This window comes from Apodemus sylvaticus, chromosome 6, assembly GCF_947179515.1.
Source record: "Apodemus sylvaticus chromosome 6, mApoSyl1.1, whole genome shotgun sequence".
In the NCBI taxonomy this organism is placed as follows: Eukaryota; Metazoa; Chordata; class Mammalia; order Rodentia; family Muridae; genus Apodemus; species Apodemus sylvaticus.
This window is the reverse complement of record NC_067477.1, coordinates 17,829,624-17,850,693: the sequence shown is the minus strand read 5'-3', so window position 1 is coordinate 17,850,693 and position 21,070 is coordinate 17,829,624. Positions and strand designations below refer to the sequence as shown.

The 21,070-nt window shown below is 51.4% G+C and overlaps 1 protein-coding gene across 1 annotated transcript in view; it reads right to left on the bottom strand.

The window, feature by feature from the left end:
• Syne3 (spectrin repeat containing nuclear envelope family member 3) overlaps positions 1-17,815 on the bottom strand; it is an 89,085-nt gene extending 71,270 nt beyond the window's left edge. The window contains exon 1 of the mRNA XM_052185142.1: positions 17,711-17,815. The gene's annotated coding sequence lies outside the window, so the exon portion shown is untranslated. The remainder of the gene's footprint in view (positions 1-17,710) is intronic.
• Positions 17,816-21,070: the final 3,255 nt, after the last annotated feature.

Genomic DNA, 21,070 nt, shown 5'->3' with positions numbered 1-21,070 from the left:
CACCATTTGTGGTCACTTGGGCCCAACAGCCTGCTGTCAAAGATTGGACCTAAAGATTACAGCAGAGCTAAATCTGGGTGATGTGGGCTGCTGGGTGGGACAGGACATTGCCTGTGAGTCACAGCCTGAACAACAGTACACAGGGTTCGCCTCGCACATGGGGTTCTCAAAGGCTGGTTCCCCCGGGATAGTCCGCACAGCTAGCTGACCAGAGCAGGAGAGCTCGGCCCGCCTGGATACAAGCTGACCTTACACAGCATCAGCCAATGGACGTCACGCTTCCAACTACAAAGTCAGTACCGTGACCTGAGGATTAATATCGGTAAAGTGCTTAACCCCGTGCCCTGCAGGCACATAGTGGGTGCTTCGTTGAGTGTCTGTTAAATAACACATTTGCCAAATGTCTGCCAGGCTGAGAGGGGAAAGCAGAGGTGCGATAGAGAGGTTCAGCAGAAAGAGAACACCAAAGGAAAGTAAGTGGCATCCATCCTGTGGAATATTCTGGGCCGTTTGCCCTGTGAGAAGTGCAATGACTAATATTGGGGCCAGGGCTGAAGAACCAGGCTGACACCAAACCGTGTGTGTTCCTGCTCCGGGAGCCAGCCAGAAGGCTTTCCTGGAAAGGGTCAGACGAGGAACACGCTCGGAGGCCACATGGTCTCTGTCACTGCTTCTCAAACGTCCCAGGGGAGTGTGAGAGTGGCTGCGGATGACCCCCGAAGGCGCTGCCTGTGTCACAACAACATCTGATTGACAAGAGTGGATGGCACCATTTGCCAGTCCTACTGCGCACATCCTAACTGGGATCTTCAGAAGAAGATGGAGATAGAAACAAATGTGGGAAAGAGCGCAAAGGGATCCCCAGCACCGGTTCAGGATGTAATCTAGCTGCCGGTGGTACCAGCCTGAAGGCCCAGCACTAGGGTCATCCTCAGACACAGAAGGATGCCAAGACCAGCCTAGGCTATAGGACACCTCTTCTTAAGTAAGAATAATGGTAAAAATAACTTCCTTAAGGTGATAGAAGCAAGGGGTACTTCGATTTAATTTTTAGATTATGTGCAAATCTGGATGTGTCTGTTTCTGGCTACCTGTGAGTGCAAGTACCCGGAGAGAACAGAAAAGAGCCCCAGGTGCCCTGGAGACAGTGAATGACCAGTCTCTGACATGGGTGCTGGGAGTGGGAACTCAGTACTCAGGAATAGCAGTGGGCCAAGCCACCTCCCAAACCCCTGTTATTTGGCAATGGTGATAGCTGCAGTGCCTTCCGTTAATCCCAGCTCTGGGGAGGCAGAGCAGAGGCAAGAGGATTAGCCTGGCCCACACAGGGAGTTTTGGGGCAACCAGGCTACACAGAGAAACCATGTCTTGAAAAACAAAACAAACGAAAGAAAAGAGGAGAGGAGAGAGGGGGAAGAAGAAGGAGGAGGAGGAGGAGGAGGGAAGGAGGGAAGGAGGGAGGGAAGGAAGGAAGGAAGGAAGGAAGGAAGGAAGGAAGGAAGGAAGGAAGGAAGGAAAGAAGAAAAGCCTTCAAGGTAACAAAGCAAGCTCAGAGTTCCCTGGAACTCTGCACAGGTTGTAACAGAGTCAAGTACAACATTGGCCATTCATTGTCTGCTACCTAGAAACCAGATTAGCTTCCAAGTTCTCGAAGTGACAAGGAAATCTGGCTTCCTCCTCTTCCGGTTTCACGGCCTCAGGGTATTGGCCTCTCTGCTCCCAAATTTCCTTAGGTGTAAGGTGGGTGCCTTCATATTCCACCTGAGGGAAACATCGGCACCAGGTCTCAGGTCCTATAAAGCAGCCCAAAGCGCTTGGGTTTAATGGACTTAACAAAGGGGACCAGGCTGTGGAGGGATAAAGGAAAGGCCGAGGCCCGGGATGGGGGTGGGGGAAGGGCACACCAGGGCACCTCCACTAGTTTCTCAGAGCATCTTCTAGAGCACGTGAGACAGAGGGGCAAGAGTCTTTTAGCATGGAGTCTCCCAACAGCCACCCTGCAGGGAGCCGGCTGCTCAAAGCCTCTGCTCTGCGCTTCTTACTGGCTTCTCTTCTGCTTTCCAACACTGGCTGCAGGCAGCAGGAAGCCCATGCGGCTCCCGGGTTCAGCCTAGCTTGCCTCTGCTCCCGTGGACCCCTCTTATCCCCTGCCTCCCCGGCCCCCATAAGCTGACATCACTGCTACCCAGTGTCCAGCAGAGTTCACATAAGCTCCCTGAAACCCTCCTACTCTAACTAGATAAGAAATGCTTGATAGGTACAGAGGGGTTAAGTAACCTGAGCAAGGTCACACAGCAAATCATTCTGCAGACTGACTTGTCCTTCCTGCAGTCCCTTGGGGGAGCAGGCCTGAGTCTCTTGGGGAGCCTTAGTCCCTACAAACCAGACAGCCCCTTCACGCTGGGCCTCAAAGAGGTGGAGGAGAGAGAGCCCATCCCTAGGTATGTACCCTTGGCTTAACACAGAGAGGTGGTGAGCCTGTTGTTTGCAAGCCTTGATTGTAATCCCCACCCACAGCCTGCCAGCCAGGACTCCTGCCCCTGGGTAAATGAAGGCTCCCAGGAGGTGGTCTCCGATCCTCTGTGGGTCTTGCTACAAGTTGGGCTGTGACTTCTCACATGACCCTATGGGTCAGCAGAACGGGGTCTATTTAAAAGCCCTAGGCAGTAGAAGTCTGACCTCCCCTTAGATCTTAGGGAGGAGTTTGGTTCCAAAACACTGACTGCACTGGCTTCAGCCTCAGTGGGGACAGATGTGTCCCTCCTTTCTCCCCTCCCCTCTGCCTCCCTTCATAGAAACTTGTGTTGGGCAAACTTCCAGTCAGACCCAAGAGAGAGAACAGTGCTGGCTGTTGTGTGCAGAGCTGAGAGCTGGCCTTGCACCTGCTCTCTTCAGCTAGAGGGAGCTGGGAGGCTCTGACTCTCTGGAGCACCTGATGGCAACTGCCTAGCTGGTGGGAAGGAGGGTCAGCGTGTAAGCCCTGATCCATACCTCCTCTGGGGGTGCGGCATGCATACTGTTGTGATCATAGAAAGAGAAAGAGGCATAAGAACATGTTCTATGGGCGTGTGGGGGAGGGGGTGCCTCAGGGGCGCATGCCAAGGCATCCATCCCCACTGAGGGACCAGACACACGATGGTATAATAGAGAATAGTTTATTTAGGGTATGAGGAGGGGAGTTAAGGGGAGGTAGTAGAGGCAGAGAAAGGCAGAAGAAGAGAGTAGAGAAGCAAGACTGGCCATGACCACACGGAGAGAGGGGGAGGGGAGGGGGAAGGGAAGAGCCCAAGAGGGTAAGAGAAGGGGAGTAGGGCAGTGGTGGCGGACACGCCTGTGATCCCAGCACTCTGGGAGGCAGAGGCAGGTGGATTTCTTAGTTTGAGGCCAGCCTGGTCTACAGAGTGAGTTCCAGAACAGCCAGGGCTACACAGAGAAACCCTGTCTTGAAAAAAACCGAGAGAGAGAGAGAGAGAGAGAGAGAGAGAGAGAGAGAGAGAGAGAGAGAGAGAAAGGTAAAGAGAGAGGAGGGGCAAGCAGCCCCTTTTATAGTGGGTCAGACCTACCTGGCTATTGCCAGGTAACTGAAGGGAGGGGCATACCTGGCTGTTGCCAGGTAACTGTGGGGTGGAGCTTAGACAGAATGCTAACGCATACACACACAAACCCACACAAACCCACCTAGCTCTCTAAACTATCTTCTCCCTCTTTTCAGACAATGCTGGCATTAATTGAGTTCCTGGAAGAAACGGATGGCCACAGGCTTTGCATGAAAGGCAAATGCCACAGTCCCCGAGTGGATCCACAAACAGTAAAGCTGACACCACCACCACCTTGTGGGAGGATCCATTCCTTTGGTCACCAAGAATGGTACCTTAGATCTAGACCTAGGCTTTGTGTGCTTCCCCTGTAACTGCTGAGCAGCTGGAGGGGTTCTAGGTCTGACCATGTGTATGTATGCACCTGTGTATGTAGTATGTATGTGTGCATGCATGTATGTATGTATTATGTGTGCATACTTGTGTGCATATGATGGGGGAGGGGTGTATGTGCCACGGCCTGTGTGTGGAGGTCAGAGGACAACTTTGTAGCATCAGCTCTCTCTTTCCAGTCTTACCTGGGTTCCTCAGGACAGGCGTGTGGCTAGGCTTTCGGAGTAAACACCTCTACCAGCTGAGCCATCTTACTACCTGGGGCTGGCACCACTTATGAGCTGCTGTCACGTTTCTGTGGGTCTGCTTACCGGCTGAGCTGCCAAGCCACACCCATCCCAGGAGCTGTGACTGGCCTAAAACATTTGTAGATGACATTATGATGACACTGTAGTGTCAAAAGGTTGGACACACACTTGGGGCTGGAGAGATGGCCAAGTCATTGAAATACTTGCCACACAGTGTGAGGACTTAAGTTCTGTAGTGGTTTAAAGAAAAATGGCTCCCACAGGCTCATAGAGAGTTTCATTATTTGAAAGGATTAGGACAGGTGGCCTTGATGGAGAAGTGTGGCTTTGTTGGAGTGGGTGTGGCTTGTTGGAAGAAGTGTGTTACTGAAGGTGGGCTTTGGAGTTTTTAATGCTTAAGCCAGGCCCAGCGTGTCTCTTCCTACCGCCTTCTGATCCAGATATAGAATTCTTGGCTCCTCCTCTAGCAACATGTCTGCCTGTGTGCCGCCATACTCCCTACCGTGACAAGAATGGACTAAACCTCTGAACCTAGCCAGCCCCAATTACCCCCAATTAAATGTTTTCCTTTATAAGACTTGCCATGGTCATAGTCTCTCTCTCTCTCTCTCTCTCTCTCTCTCTCTCTCTCTCTCTCTCTCTCTCTCTCTCTCGTATATGAGTACACTGTAGCTGTCTTCAGATACACCAGAAGTGGTCTGGCCCAGCTAGCCCAGCTCGCCCTGGCCCTGCTCACTCTGGCCCAAAGATTTAATTATGTATTATACGTAAGTACACTGTAGCTGTCTTCAGACACACCAGAAGAGGGCCTCAGATCTCATTACAGATGGTTGTGAGCTACCATGTGGTTGCTGGGACTTGAAGAGCAGTCAGTGCTCTTAACAGCTGAGCCATCTCTCCAGCCCCCCCCCCCCATAATGTCTTTTTACAGCCATAGAAACCCTAATTATAACAAGTACCCTTCCCAAAATCCATGTAAAAAGCTGGGCATGCTGATGTACTTATAATTCTGGCGATGGAGAGGTGGAGACAGGAGGGTCCCTCAGCCAAGTAGACAGGCCTACGAGGCAAGCTCTAGGTCAGTTAATTAACCTACACACACACACACACACACACAGAGAGAGAGAGAGAGAGAGAGAGAGAGAGAGAGAGAGACCTCTGAACTGTATTTCCTTCTAGACTGCCAATTCCAATGCAACCACACCTTCTCCAGTCCTGCCCATCTCTTACTTCCCCCTACCCAGGGCACCTTCAGAGAGAATTAAAGAGCCAGCCTCCCTTGTTAGAAGTGAGCTTCACTCATCGTGTCTTCCAAGCTGCGCAGCTTACTCACTGAAGAAACCCCAAGTAAACTTTACAAGTAAAGTAACCCCAGAGAGAGCCTGAGCCAGGGTCAGTGCAGGGGACTCGGTGGGGAGAGGACTTTGCTCAGGGGCAGACAGACAAGGGAGGAGGTGACTCAGGAAGAACAGTGGAGGTAGTTGGGGAAGGCTAGCACTGAGAGCTGGATAGCACTTGCAAAGTAAGAATTGCCAGACAGTGGTGGCCACACCTTTAATCCCAGCACTTGGGAGGCAGAGGCAGGCAAATTTCTGAGTTCAAGGCCAGCCTGGTCTATAGAGTGAGTTCCAGGACAGCCAGGGCTACACAGAGAAACCCTGTCTTGAAAAACAAAAAACAAAAAAACAAAAACCAAAAAGAAAACAGCAAAGCAAGAATTACATTCACAGCAAAGAGGAAACAAGGAAGACCCTCTAGCCCACACATCCACAGGGACAGGAATTATTAAGCACAGGGTTCCAGAAAGGTAGGGGTGACCTTAGGACAAGAAAGCTTCCAGCTGGGTGGTGGTGGCGCATGCCTGTAATCCCAGCACTTTGGGAGGCAGAGGCAGGCGGATTTCTGAGTTCGAGGCCAGTCTGGTCTACAGAGTGAGCTCCAGGACAGCCAGGGCTACACAGAGAAACCCTGTCTCGAAAAAACCAAATCCAAAAAAAAAAAAAAAAAAAAACCAAAAAACCAAAAAACCAAAAAACAAAAAAAGAAAGCTTCCACCTTCCCAGCAGAGAGGAGGACAGGGCCTTGGAGACTTCTAGAACATGGAGATCCAAAGAAGAGGTAAACTCCTCACATCCATCCCTAGTCAGAGCAGCGGGGCTAACCTGGGGTAATATCTACCATCTGGGTGGCAGAGATGTCCTGAGTGATCACTGGTCCTGGGTTGTTGGGTACTTTTTCAGTGCTGGGCTCAGATGGATAGTCTGTCTGAGGCAAATTGAGAACAGCTGACCAACTACTTCCATCTTCATGTCCCTCCCAAGGTCGGCCCATCCCCTCCCATCTCAGGCACTCACAGCGTCCTCCAGGCTGCAGGTATGCTCTCAGAGGCAGCCAGAAACTAAGCAGCTTCTCCTGGAAACCACAAGGGACGCCTTTACTAGGGACTAATGCCTGGGTGTCTCCCTCTCTACCAATACAGAAGACCCTGGCTCAGTTCGTCCTGCTTCTAAAGGCTTCTGGTCAGACTTTACCTCCTATGCCCGAGTTTCATCTCCCGAGGCCTCCTCCCAAGCCTAATTTGACATTCAGCTTGACACAGTCCAGCAAACACACACCCAATGAACTGAAGCAGCAGCATTCGTGAGGACACACCCACTTCCACAACCCGGAGGTAGAGCAAAGCTGGCAGAGCACACACCGGAAATCCCAGCATTTGGGAGGATGAGGCAGGAGAATTGCCACAAGTCAAGACCAGCCTTGTGAATTATAAATCAATTCTCAGGTCAGGGCTACATAGCCAGACTTAAAAACAAATAAAACAACTTTTAAAAATTAATAATCGAGGCTGGAGAGAGATGACTTAGTGGTTAAGAGCACTGACTGCTCTTCCAGAGGTCCTGAGTTCAAGTTCCAGCAACCACATGGTAGCTCACAACCATCTGTAATGAGATCTGGCACCCTCTTCTGGTGTGTCCGGAGACAGCGACAGTGTACTTACATATAATTAATAAATATTTTTAAAAATTAATAATCATCATCATACCATAAAGTAAAATCTGATGCTGAATTTTAACATACAAAACACCAAGGTTAAAGCTTGCCAGAGATTTATCTCCAGTGCTTGCTTCACAACACCTGGAGGACAACATTCTTCCAAATGAACACCCCAGAATCCTGGTTTTAGAACCTTCCAGAACCTTCCTCACCTGTCCAGAAGAAATCAGAAAAACATGATCCTTCCCAAATGTTTGCTGTAGGCTGGAGCCTCTGACTTGGAACTTCTGTGTGAAGATATGCCCTCAGTCTGGAGCCACGCCTATCTGTGGGACCTCTCCACAATGCTGGTCCTCTAAGACTGCCAGGCACAGCAGGAAGGAGATAGGAGAGCTCCCACCCTGAGGTAAATGCGCTGATTAAATTAATCCTGTCAGCAAGCTCCCAGATCAATTGGATGTAATCTCCCGCAGGGTCCTGCAAGGGCATCATTGTCCACCAAGAGCTGGGTATTTGCTGAGTAAATGACTGAATGGGTTATCTAACCCTAGGCTCCCAGTCAACTAGCAGTCACAGCACTGAGACCTGCTTCAACGACTGTGGCTGGATTCCAGTTTACCCCAATGCTCCTGTCTCAGCCTTCCTACACACAGGGACAACAGCTATGAACCATGTTCAGTCCTGGAGAACCTGCAGGGTTCTAATCTGTGACGCAGAGCTCCTGAATGACCAGTTTGCCCATGATTCAGTCAAGGTTCTAGGCCCCTGTGGGCACCAAAGTCTTGTAATATATTCACCATGTTTACAGCACAATGGTGGCGCCGGGAAAAGATCTTGAGGGCCAGCTAGACATCTCAGAATGCTTTGGGGAAGAGGCAAGCACGTTATGCTGAGAGAATTCTCCACACCAACCCCAAGGGCTGACTTAAAGCCTCCCCAGAAGCTAACCCTCAGGCACTCCAGTGTAGCCTAGCTCCCTGGAGAGTCCTGGGTCCTCAGCACCTGCGCTGAGGTTTTCCTCCAGGGTGTCATCGTGGTCGGCCCTACCCTTCAGCCACTGGTACACAGGACAAGCCTGGACCTGCATGTGCACGGCCTCCCCAGCAGGGTAGACAGAAGCCCTGTAAGGGCGACTCAAAGCAATGAATGGCTCCAACCACAAAAAAGTGCAGCTTGCCGCTTCATTCTCTCCTGACTTAAGTTTATTTTTAAAAGGAAACGTTTTTATCTTTGTCTCATATAGGGAAACAGGATCCTAAGAAAAAAGCAGGCTGGATGGACATGCACCTGAGAACCTCTTCTGTTTGCACAGAAGCCTGCACCTTGCCAGAGACCGAAGGGAGAAAGGGGAAGAGAACACATCCGTGCCACCCTGAAGTGTCCCCAACTGTCCTAGGCCAACCTAGGGCTCTCAACTATCCCTGCCCATCAGAATTGCCTGAGCGTTTCCAGAAGAAGCAACCTCACTTCCAGAGATTTCTAATTCTACCGGCACACTGGCAACCCAAATGACTATGAAAACATCCTATAAACAGAACTGTTCAAAGAACCAGAAAGGGCCAGGGATGGAGGTCAGGGAGCAGGGAGAGTGCCTGGGTAGCACACACAGCCCTGGGCTTAATTGCCAGCACCGCCTATACCAAGTGCGGTGGTGGTGGTGGCACACGCCTGTAATCCAGCACTTTGGAGGTGGAGACAGGAGGAGCGGAAGCTCAAGGTTGTCCCTGTCTACGGTCTGGTGCCCTGAGCTCGTGACACTCCTGTTCTGAGTTCTACATCCAGAACCAGGAGAATCAAGGCTGCAAACCAAACAGCAGGTCCCAATGTTCTGGGTCCCACTATAGAGACCTTGACACTCCCCACACCCAGATTTATTCTATAAGAGAAAAACGGCAGCTGTGATTAAGGAATGTAGCCTGCATCCTGTCACCTGAGCTGAGGGCAGAGTCACCTGCACCTGTGCCAGCTCAACTCCCTGCAGGTGCAGTGGGTGGAAGAGCAAAACTGCTCAGCTTCCTGCAGCCTTTCCTTCAGGCTTGGGAGCACCCTCCTCCTGGCTTGGGAGCACCCTCCTCCTAGCTTGGGAGTACCCAGGAAAAATGGGAGGGGTACACTGAGAGGATGGATGTTCAGGGGTCAGGGAAGGTATAGCCAGCCCCCAGGACAGGTGAGTTAGCCCTATACAAGAAGGCCAGGAGACAGCAGGGGAGAGAACCAGGGTTCCTACCAGGTCTGTCAGATTGTACCTCAGGCCCAGGAGGAGGAGAAAGACACTGGCTAAATAGAAAACAGAGCCGACCTTTGCATAGGAAGAGAGATGATGTAAGAAACACTTTGCTCTGTGGGGTGGACCAAACAACACGATGATTCCTGACTTCTCCGGGTTGGGGGTTCCTGACACAGACCCAACAAAATGACAAAAGGAGTCCCTCCCTCCTCACTCTTCCCAGAAGAGGGCTGTGGTGGCTGCCAAGAGGAGTGGCTCTTGGGAGCTGGGTAGTGGTGGCGCATGCCTTTAATCCCAGCACATGGGAGGCAGAGGCAGGGGGATTTCTGAGTTCAAGGCCAGCCTGGTCTACAGAGAGTTCCAGGACAGCCAGGGCTACACAGAGAAACCCTGTCTCGAAAAACAAAACAAAACAAACAAACAAACAAAGATCGCTCTTGGGTAAAATGAAAGGCCCTCTGCCCATCAGCTAGATGACTCTGCAGGTAAGGGGACCTTCTACCAAGCCTGACAAACCTGAGTTCCATTCTCTGGGACCCGCACTGCAGAAGGAGAAAACAGGTTTTCCAGGCAGTGCATGAAGTCTTCCCGTATCCACCACTACCCATTGAACTTTCCTGCCTCTGGGCTGTCACCAGGGAAGCAGGGGGCGGCGATGTTTACAGCACCTCTCACCCATCCAACTGTTGCCACAGAGCAGGGATGTGTGCCTTGGCAACTCACTACCCATTCCGTCTCAGTCAAGGTCAAGTACATAGAAGGAATGCAGCAGTCCAGGGTATGTGGGTTACAGGGCGGAAGAGCCCAGATCCCAGCCACAAACACGTGTCTCTCTGGCTTCCAGACCACAGCCAGCTCCTGCTAGGAGCTTCGTGACTAATTTTGCCACTTCCTGTGGGTGACAAACACAGGAACTGAGGGCCATCCTCAGCCCTCCTCACTGAAGCCAAGACCTCACCCAGAAGTAGGCAGCCTGGGCATCTGGGTGGTTTTACCCAGAGAAGCAGAAATAAGGGAGGACTCCAGAAAGAACCTTTTAAAAAAAGAAATCCATTCCTTAAAATCATCTGCAAGCAAAGTTGAGTTTGAAGTCCACAAAGAGACAAGCAAATTACACAATCAGGCTGACTGACTGACGGACTGACCAACCGACCAACTGTTTAACCTGGCAACCCCAACTGGCTCCTGTGCGACCTACAAACCTCCAGCCTGTGGTCGGCGAGTCTCAATAGCTAACGAACTGGTTGCAAATGTAGTTCTAGGGAGAAAGGGGCAGGGAACAGGCAGGGTGCTCTGGGGTTGGGCCCTAGCTCTGGGGTTGGGCCCTAGCTCTGGGGGACCTGTGGCAATGCTGGGCCCATGCATGGTCTTGGGGAAAGGATTTCCTCTGAGGAACGGCTTGGCACAGGAGAGGCCTGCAGCGTCGCAGGTCCCGCCTGGCTGGAAGACTGAAGTCTAGGTGGGTCTATTTTCCATTTTCATAATCAAATGAAGTCTGGATCCGAGCACCTGAATTCAACTGCTAACTGTGTTGGCACCTGAAGATGATGGTAGGTTATTTAACACTCTTCCAAAAGGGGTGGTGTCAGAAAGCCTCTCTGAATAGCTGTGGGGCGCACGGGAGAGGTAAAGGACACTGTACAATCAATGCTGGTCCCCAGCAAGTGCCCGGGAGAGGTTGGCTGTGATGGCGGACTGGGCAGAGCATTTCCTATACCGCTCACTCGCTCCATCACCGTCCTCACAAATCATTCCATAGGCACTTTCGGCCCTCCACATCCGTGGCACTTTCTGCCAAGGATGCAACCAGACAGACAGAAAATACTGGCAGAACAAAAGTCGCATCTGTCCTGAGAGGACTTGACTGTTATATAAAAAGCCTAAATAACACAGCCTAGCAACTATTTACGCGGCATTTACCTTGGGCTGGGACTGTGAGTAATCCAGAGACGATCTCAAGTGCGTGAGAGCCAGTGTGATGGCTCAGCCCTGAGGAGGCTGAGGCAGGAGGATCATAGTGAGTTCCAGGTCAGCCTGAGCTACAGAGCAAGAGCTGGTAGTGGTGCTTGTCTGTAATCCCAGGCATGTGAAGGTTGAGGCAGGAGGATTTCAAGTTCCAAGCAGGCTTGGATTATACAGACAGACCTTATCTAAGAACAAACGGAAGCACACTATAAAGAAAGGTGTGGGTGTGGAATGTTGTAACTCGTATAAGTTACAAAAAGACACATTTTATATAAGGGTCTGTGTGTCACTGTTTTGGTGTCTGAGATAGCTAATCTCCATTATCCACACAACTGGTTACAGAGTCACCGTGGAAACAAACCTCCGGGTGTGGCTAGGAAGGTGTTTCCAGAAAGGTTTACCCGAAGAGGGAGGACCCACCTTGAAGATGGGCTGCAACACTCATGGGCTGGGGTCCTGGGCTGAACTGAAAGGAGAAAGGGAGAAAAGAAGCCAAGCATGCCACACCCTCCCTGTCAGTAACAGACGGTGCCTCCAGCCGCCAGCCAGGATAAACCCTCCCTTCCTGATACCGCTTTCCCACAGGTGTTCTGTCACAACTCAGCCAATAATCTTCAGGGTTCCGGGAACCAGCCCTCTGGGAGATGCCAGAGGGAAACTAAACGGAGTGTCAAAGCTAGTCAGCGTCTGTCCTGCCCTGGGTCACTCAAGTTCTATAGAGGAGACGGACAATAAGCAGAGCTGCAGACCCAGGGCTCGCATTTCAGACAGTGCTGGGTTGACAATGGCCCAGAGGTAAGAGATCCGAGATCCCCTGCTGGCCAGTGCTGGAAGGTGCTTGTGTGTGTGTGTGTGTGTGTGTGTGTGTGTGTGTGTGTGTGTGTGGTGGGGGTTGGGGTCTCAGCAAAGGAGAGGAGTTGGATATGCTCTAGCAGCGAGGCCAATGTGTGGTCAAGGTTCCAGCGCTGGTTCTCAGAGCCCTGACTGACAAAGGTCACGAGAGATAAGGACAGGTGTCACACTTATCTTGGATCTTCCCTCCAGAGCTCACTGAGGTTCTGAGTATCCTGGAAACACTAGGGTCTGCCCCGCCCACTTCATTCCACAGCCTGGAGGAGCATCTGTTCCCCTAGCAGTTGTCAGGTCCTAGCTAGGCTGGAAAGCCTTTTGTCTAGGTCATAATTATAACCACTTCTCTGTGGGCTGCCAGTGAGCTGTGTAGATGAATGGGCAACAGGCGGGGCAGGGGCAGGGAGGGGGATGACCAGAACGGAGTTCTGGAAACCACTGATCAAGTATCAATAGCAAAGTACAAGAGAGCAGGAAATGGAAATGGAATCCCATGGTGGAGTCTTCTAGGAAGAGCTCTTTTTTGTTTGTTTGTTTGGTTGGTTGGTTTGATTTGGTTTGGTTTTTTGGGGTTTTTTTTTGGGGGGGGGGTTTGTTTTTTCGAGATAGGGTTTCTCTGTGTAGTCCTGGCTGTCCTGGAACTCACTCTGTAGTCCAGGCTGGCCTCCAACTCAGAAATCCACCTGCCTCTGCCTCCCAAGTGCTGGGATTAAAGGTGTGCGCCACCGCTGCCTGGTTAAGAGGCCCTCTCCACCAGATGTGAGAGGAACAGTGACAGAAAGGCAGCTGGCAGAAGTAACTGCTTGCCACAGGTAGAGAGGGGAGAAAAGTCAGAACAAATTCGGAACCGAAAATCAGCCTGGGGCAGGTAGCAGGGGCAGACGCAACACCTAGGGAAAGGGAGAGAGAGGAGCCTAAGAAATGGCCCCTTTCTGCGTGGGTGGGCAGTCTGCAGCGGCCGATCTTTGGTCCCCAAACATCCACCGCTAAGCTTCCAAGTGAGCAAGCTTCACAGAGACCCAAGTGGAGCCTCCCGCCTTAAAGAGCTGGCAATCGCAACTGGTGGCGGCCAGATGGCAGCTCCTCCCCTCATGGAAGAAAGAGGCTTCCTCAGTGAGTCAGCTACGGTATTATTCTAGTAAATGTTTCTTGGGAGGGGCACAGCCATTTCAGATCTCACATAAAACTCGTGGCTTAATTGGAGTCCCACCACTCCCAGCTCAGCCACGACGGCTAGGGCCTAACCCGGTGAACCACACTTCCCATGTCCAGCCAGGATGTCACATAACCACCAGCAGTGACGTGGGGCGCTTAGGAAGGTGACTGTGAGAGAGAGAGCTTTGGGTGGGAATCGGAGTGTGTATGTGTGTGTGTGTGTCCATTCGTGACCCTGAGGTACCAGAAGACTTAAGCCACTCAGGCTGGGGAGATGGCTCAGTTGGTAAATTGTTTGACTTGTAAACATGAAACCCTGGAGCCTACATTTTCAAAAAGGTGGGGGTGGGAATGGGAGGGATGGTTCACACTTGTAATCCCAGAATTGGGTGGGCAGCAGACAGGAGGTCCCTTGGGGCAGAAACAGAAGGAACACTCGGGCTCTTGGGCAGCCAGTCATATTAGGCAAGTTTCAGGTCAGTGCGATACCCTGTCTCAAAAATCAAAATAGCCAGCTCCTAAGGATCAAACTACCTAGGTTGATTTCTGGTCGCTACACACACACACACACACACACACACACACACACACACACACACACAATGACTATGTCTGCTTATCGAGACTCAGTTTCCCCGTATGTAAAATCATAGGCTCAGACAAGGTTATCTAGAGTACCCAGAGTAAAAAAAAAAAAATTTCTGGAATTCTCATACTCTCCATTGCAGTTGTCACTTCTAAGCACAAGTTGAACACCCCTAATCTGAAAATGGGAAATACTCCAAAAATCCAGAACATTACAAGCACCACCATGATGCCACACTTGACCTTGAGTGTTTAAACCACAAAGGCACTAAAGATTATCTTACATACACGGTACCTAGGACACACACACACACACAGGCACCTCTCCATAGGGTGAGCCGGAAGAACACCCTCTGATGGGAACAGAGGAGGTCACTAGGAATCTGAGGGTGTGCCAGATACACCTGGACAAAACCAGGCAGGCCTTGGGTGGACCCCACCTCTGTCCTGCAGACAACGCGTCCTGCGCATGGGGGTGTGTGGCCCGGCTGGGCTGTCAGCTCAGAGACGCATGTGTGTGTGTGTGTTTCAAAAGTATATAAAAGGTTTGCCACATTTACTCTATTGTATGTAAACGCACATGCTTGCCATGACACGTGTGTGGACGCCAGAGAACAACTTTCAGGACTCTGGTTTTTCCTTCTGCCATGTGGGGTTGGGGGATGGGACTCACATTACCAGGCTTGCCCACAAGTGCTTTTGTCCACTGAACCATCTCTGTGTACTTTTAAAATATTTTTATATTCTATCATTGTGAATAGGAGACATAGTTGCCATTATTTCCCATCTTGCATAGTATAGACGCCGTCGAGAGATTGTAATGAGCATGCTCAGAGTCTTCCAGAGTATTATTCATTGGACTCGCGTGGTCGTCTGGCTGGGTTTATAAAGGCGAACACTAGCCCCGCTGTGTGACACACGACTTCCTTTTATTGCAGAGACACAACCCCCTCCTTCATTCATCCTACAAGACCTGACAATGGCAAAACTGGGAATCTCAAATTAAAAACAGAATGTCTTCAAGTTCTGACCTAACCATTTAGACTTCCTAATCATAAAATTCTGACATTTTTGAGCTGGGAGGGAACCCCAGGTGACCTGGTCCAGCTGGCTGGTTTAACTGGTTTAACAAACAACGCAGAGAGAAGTGCCCTGGCCAAGGTCAGCATAGGACACAGGTACACAAGGAGGATGGTTCACAACGGCTAGGGATGCAATCAATGTTGTAAAGGCAGTAAAACCAGCAAGCAAGACTATGACGGTGAGTGCTGTCTTAGGTTTGCCCTGCCTCTCTAGGCCCTGACTTACCTTCTCAGACACCCCGGAAGGGATTGGCATCACATCAGAGAAAAGCAAATCAGGACTCCAGATTTGGAGACCTGTCTCCACCTGCTTCCTAGCCGCACAGTTTCAGGCATGGTCACTAAGTCCGAAGCTAGGAATCCTGAGGTTGGGAGGTACCATGTCCATTACTTCTGTCCGCTCCTCCCAGGTCCTATCTTGGTGCCAAAAATGTATTGGTGTTATAGGTGGGGTGGGAAATGTTCACAATCCGTGTTTCCCTTTCTTCTCATCAGTGACTTGATGATGACTGGGACCTGCCTGATCTGCAGTTTTTCCAGTGACTAACGCACAATGTTGGCCTCGGACTGTCCAGAACAGGGTGTGTGGAATAATGAACAGCATTGAGTTAAAAGTCTGGAGTTCAAATCCTGGACCAGGCACACAGCCAGAAGATAGTCCTATCATTCCTTGCCTGTAGGATACTAGCACTAGGATCCTTGCATCCTGCCAGGAGACACAGGAAATATACAAGAGGACACACTAATCCTAAGACTCCACAGCCACACCTGAACGCCTCTATAGGCTCTCTGTGATCTCCCTCCTTCCCAGAGTCAAGAACAAGCTTTCAACACTGAGAGGACCTCAGGGAGCAAGGACTGTTTAATGGATTTGGGGAAATCAAGGCAGAGAGGAAAAGGGCAGAACAGAGAAGATCCCAGGTCTCCTGATCAAGCCCCCCAGCCACACCCCCAAACACCAAATCACTCATCTTTGCTATATCCGCATCACACAAAACACTGAATCTCCCACCTACTGTTCCTTCGCTTCATGACACAGTGCTGTGGGGAGCTGGAGTGCCCCTTTTCTGAAACTGAGAGGTGAAACAGCTAGTCCAAGGCCACGTACTCGGGTGAGGCCAAAGTGGTCATCTGATTTGGCCACCCTTACTCTTAGATCGAAATGACACAGGAGGCCAGAGGCTTCTGGGCTTACAGACGCCACAGTCCCTCGGAGGCAATGCTTTCCTGCCCAATCACGCCTTCCAGTGTGGCCACACCAAGATCCCCGAGCAGCCACAGGTCTGTATCACTAGGCAGAGGGGCTGCCCAGGCAGGGCTGGGTCCACAGTCACACCAAAGCATGCAACGCCCCCAGGAGGGTGGACAGTTGTTCCCATGGAGACAGAACAGCTCTGCCACACCCTGCCGTCTTTGCCAGACCGAGGGGACAAACGATCCCGGGTTCTCATCCCTCCCTCAGTGACTCCAGAAATAAGGCCTCCTGGTACATTCCTACACAGCCACCCCCAGAGGGGCCTCTCTGGCTCCCGGGGAGCAGCTTGGCTCAACTGTAACTGTCAGCAGGCCTGGGGAATGTGCGAGTCCACGTGTGCTAGAGTGTCCCTCTGGGGCACAGTTCACAGGAAACCCAGCAAAACAGCTCGCTGGCACAGATCACCTTCCTACCTCCCAGCTTCTGCCCCCCTGTGAGCGGTTGGCTCCTCCCCACTCCCCCAGCAAGAAGCAAGGCTAAAGTAAGCCCTTGGAGAAAGCCAAGTTCCTGCGCAACACGGATCTCAACTGTGCCGCCTTGAGCAAGTCACGCCCCCTTTCTCTGCTTGTTTCTTCTCTTCTGGGTACGTGAAAGAGGCTGTCCAGAGTCGCTTTTTCCTACCCATGAGAGATGGGGTGTGGCAATCCCCTTTGGCGCTAAAGTTACCCCACAAACATACCCTGGCTATCCATTATAGGAAGAAGCCAACCCTAGCTTCTCGCGATGAAGTAGAGCTCCAAGACACTGGGGAAACGTCCCGGAGCCAAAGAGATTAAATGTTACCAACCCTGGGCTAAATTCACCACTTTTCAGTTTTGAAGCGGGGGCCAAGCAAGCTGTATGAGACCCAGCCCGCCCAGGGAATGGGCTCCGGCTCTGACTTCAAGTGAAGCCAACATCTGAGTTCCCCTTAGAGTGGTTGGATGGGGATTATTCGCAAACCGCTGCTGCTGGCCCAAAGCTGCAAAACGAGGCAGGCGACTGAAGGAAACGGAGGGCGCCAGGTGGGACTTCCCTTCCTCACTGCGCGCTCTCAGGCTCTCCCTGGCGAGCTCGTAATCCCCAGAATGGGACCCCTGGGGACCCGTGAGTTGGCAAGTGTGCCAGCCTCTAAAGGCGAAGAGCGGAGACCAAAGGAACCACTTGGCCCCGGGGACGTTCAGCCCCAAGCGCTGCGGTGTCTTGGGGCCGAGACTCCAGTGTGCCCAAGATTTCGCAGCGGGTGGAGCGGTTGCATTTGAACCGAAGCTCCGCCCGCCCGCAGCTGTCACGCTGGCCGCCGCCCCCGCGCGCCTCCCCTGGTCCCCAGATTTCCCGCGGCGCCGATCCCCGGGGACGCATGAAGACAGGGGTACGCTAGGAACAGGGGCGCGACCCTCCTCCGGCCCTGCGTGGCTTCCCACCCCCCTGACCTCACTCACCCTGCCGGGAGCAGACGGAGCGCGGCGCCTCGGGCGGCTGGGCCGAGTCCCTCCTGCACCCTGCGTCCCGGGCGGCTCCGGGGCGGGGAGGGGCCGGGTCAGGGCGGGGCGGGGGAACACCGCGACTGCCCCGCCCCCTTGGGGACCCGCCCGGAGCCCCGCCACACTGCAGGGGAACCAAGCAGGGCGGAGGAAGAACCTCTCCGCTACAATTCTCAAACCTAAAGTTCAGGACGGCGGGAATACAGTGTCCACGCCAATCTAGACGGTCTCCGGATCCGATCCAGGGTCTTCACCTGCCTCCAGCCATTCCAAAGAGTCGGGTCCACCCAGGAGAAGGGGGCCCTCGGGAGGATATTATCCCACCTGTCCAGACTTGAGGAGGGGATCAGGGGACAGCAGGTGTTACTCTCACAGAGCAGAGCGAGGGACAGAGGCAACAGCACCAAATAAAAGAATGAAATGACACCATCAGTCAACCTGATAGAGGTTCTCTACCCATCCCTTTCCACTCTCCAGTTTGTCACTCATACCGCGTGGGAACTTCCCAAGAAGCCCAAGACCAAGAATGTCCATCTCCTCTCTCTGCTGTCCTAGCCTCGCTCACCCCCACCCCTGCCCCAGCATCCTCCCATGCCATTGGCCAACCCCTGTTTCAAGCTCCACCCACTTAACCTTGCTTTGCAACAGAAAGTGTTCCTCTTCCCTGCCTCTGGGCCTTTGCACTGGTAACTGCCTAGGGCCAGTCTAACTCCACCTGCGGGATCCCAAGGATTTTCAAGTATCCTCCTCCCATCCCCCTCGCCTCAGACCTTGTTCAACCTCACAAAACAAAACAAAACACCCTAGGGCTCTGGAGTTATCTCTTTCAGGCAGTAACAGATCCTTCCGATAGAGACTACAACTACAGAATGAGGCACCTACTGCTAAAGAGAACACAATTAGCTGGGGGTGGGGTGGGGGTGGGGTGGTGGCACAGGCCTGTAATCCCAGCACTCTGGGAGGCAGAGGCAGGTGGATTTCTGAGTTTGAGGCCAGCCTGGTCTACAGAGTGAGTTCCAGGACAGCCAGGGCTACACAGAGAAACTCTGTCTCGAAAAAAACAAATCAAAAAATAGAATAAAATAAAATAGAGAGAGAGAGAGAGAAAACACAACAACTTGGAAACCTAGTACCACGTGAGAGTCTGTCTTCATGATCTAGGAGTGACCAGTCCACTTAATAGATAACAACAGTCTTCATCACAGGCCCAAGGTCACTCACTGTGTCCCCCTCTGTGGTTTCTTGGTGGAGCTGACAGAAAAAAATAAATGTAAAAAAGCTACCGTCCCAAGGAGATTAAATTGTCAAATAGAACCAGAGAGTAATGGTACTGGAGTGTGTGTGTGTGTGTGTTCTGGGTTAAGGAAGAGGCAGTGTTAGGTAAAGCTCTAAGCTTAACACTGGAGGCAGACCCAGTTTGAAGCGGAATGCCAGAGGCTCAGCCACGCCCTAGCTGGAGTCCCTTCACTAAGTCATGATTACTCTGAGGAGATCCACACCAAGGGCCTCCCCTGCTCGAGCACCTCTGGTCCTGAGTCCAACAAGGATCTGCTACGTTCCCCAAGGGGTTACAACAGCCTACAAGATGACTAACAGTTACTATAATTCTCACCTTGGATAAGGCTTTTGCTTTTCAGAAGGCTTTCAACCTGCATCCCTTTGTTAAATCCTTACTTTCATCCTCCAGCAGTTAGGAGAGTGTAATTAGCTTTGTCTTAAAGAGAAAGCCAGACACTGAGAGCCCAGGCGCTTTGTTCTGGGATAAAGCTGGCCCTGCCACCTCTGTGAATGTCTGGAGCAAGCAATTGACCCTCTGAAGTCCCTCCCATGCCTGCAGTGAAAGCTGACCTAGTGCAGCTAGAAGAGCTGCCTCCAGCACCCAGGAGGCAGAGACTGGTAGATCTCCGAGTTCAAGGCCAACCCGGTCTACAGAGGGAGTTCCAGGACAGCCAAGGCTACACAGAGAAACCTTGTCTTGAAAAACCAAACCAAAACAATCCACAAGCAAATGAACCAGAGACTACAGTGCCAATCACCCCAGTTCACAGCCAGCAGCTGGTTACTCAACCCCGGTTCCTTCTTCTGTTAAAAGGGTCTAATCTAATAACAGACACTTGTGTGGTTCTATGCCTGGTGTCCCCAGGACTGCCTGGCAAGAGATGTTGTGTTACGGCTCTGAGTCTGATGTGATGGCTAGGGTCTCTGGCATGTGGCTGTGCCAAGTCTTTCTTCAAACATCTCCAGAGCCAGCCGTATGCTAGTCTCTGGGAATGTGGGGAGGAGTTTATAGAGATAAGCTGTCCTTTCCATGATGGCTAAGCCTTTCAGAACAGTAGGAACCCAAACTCCAGGTCTTGCCTTTCTATTGTGTAGTAACTGAGTGAGCCAGGGAACCCCTTAGAACACTGGAGCGGGACAGCAATGGTGTTGCATGGGTAAAAACATATAAAAAGGGTAAATATGAACCCCAGAATGCCATCATATATGAAGGTGCTGGGGAGACTGCTCAGTGGGTAAGTCCTGGTCCGGCAAGCATGAAGACTCAGTGCTCATCATCAATGTTCCCATAAAAGCTCAACACCGTGGTACATATCTGTAAGGCAGTGGAGGCAGGGAACATGGACTGCAGGAATCTCCACCCAGCCAGTCCAGCTGAAACAATCTCCAAGCTCTAGTGAGAGACCTTGCCTCAAACAAACAAGGTGGGACAGAGGGGGACACTTTAGTAGCTCTGGCCTCTACATGGAGACATACATGCACACACACACACACACAGTGTTGCACACATATTGATAGATTATTATCTTTGATTTAATGCTTTTCACGATACTCTCCTTGAGTTGCATAAGGCTGATATGCACATCCATCAAAACTAGGACCTCACTATGTATACGTATTTATTGGTATCACGGTTCTGGGTGAAACACACTGGGCTGGCTACTCCCACTGCTGCTTACTTTTTTTTTTAAAGAAATATATTTTTAGTCTTGCGAACTTAGCTCAGTGGTAGAACATTGTCTAGCATGCACACCGCCCTGTTTTCTATCCTCGGCTCCAGTAAAAATTAAAATAAAAAATATTTTTAAAATTATGTTTATTTAACTAAAGGTGTTGTCCAGTGCCAAAGTGAGCATGTGGAGGTCCTGGGGATCGAACTCAGGCCGTAAGACTTGGCAGCAAATGTGGTTAACACTGAGCCATCTCCTTTTCCACTTTGTAGCAGCCCACGCATTTGGAAGAAGCCCGGAGAACGCCATACAAGCGTGGGGCGAAATTCGCAGCTAGGAAGGCATTAACTGCTGCTACAAAGTTAAAAAA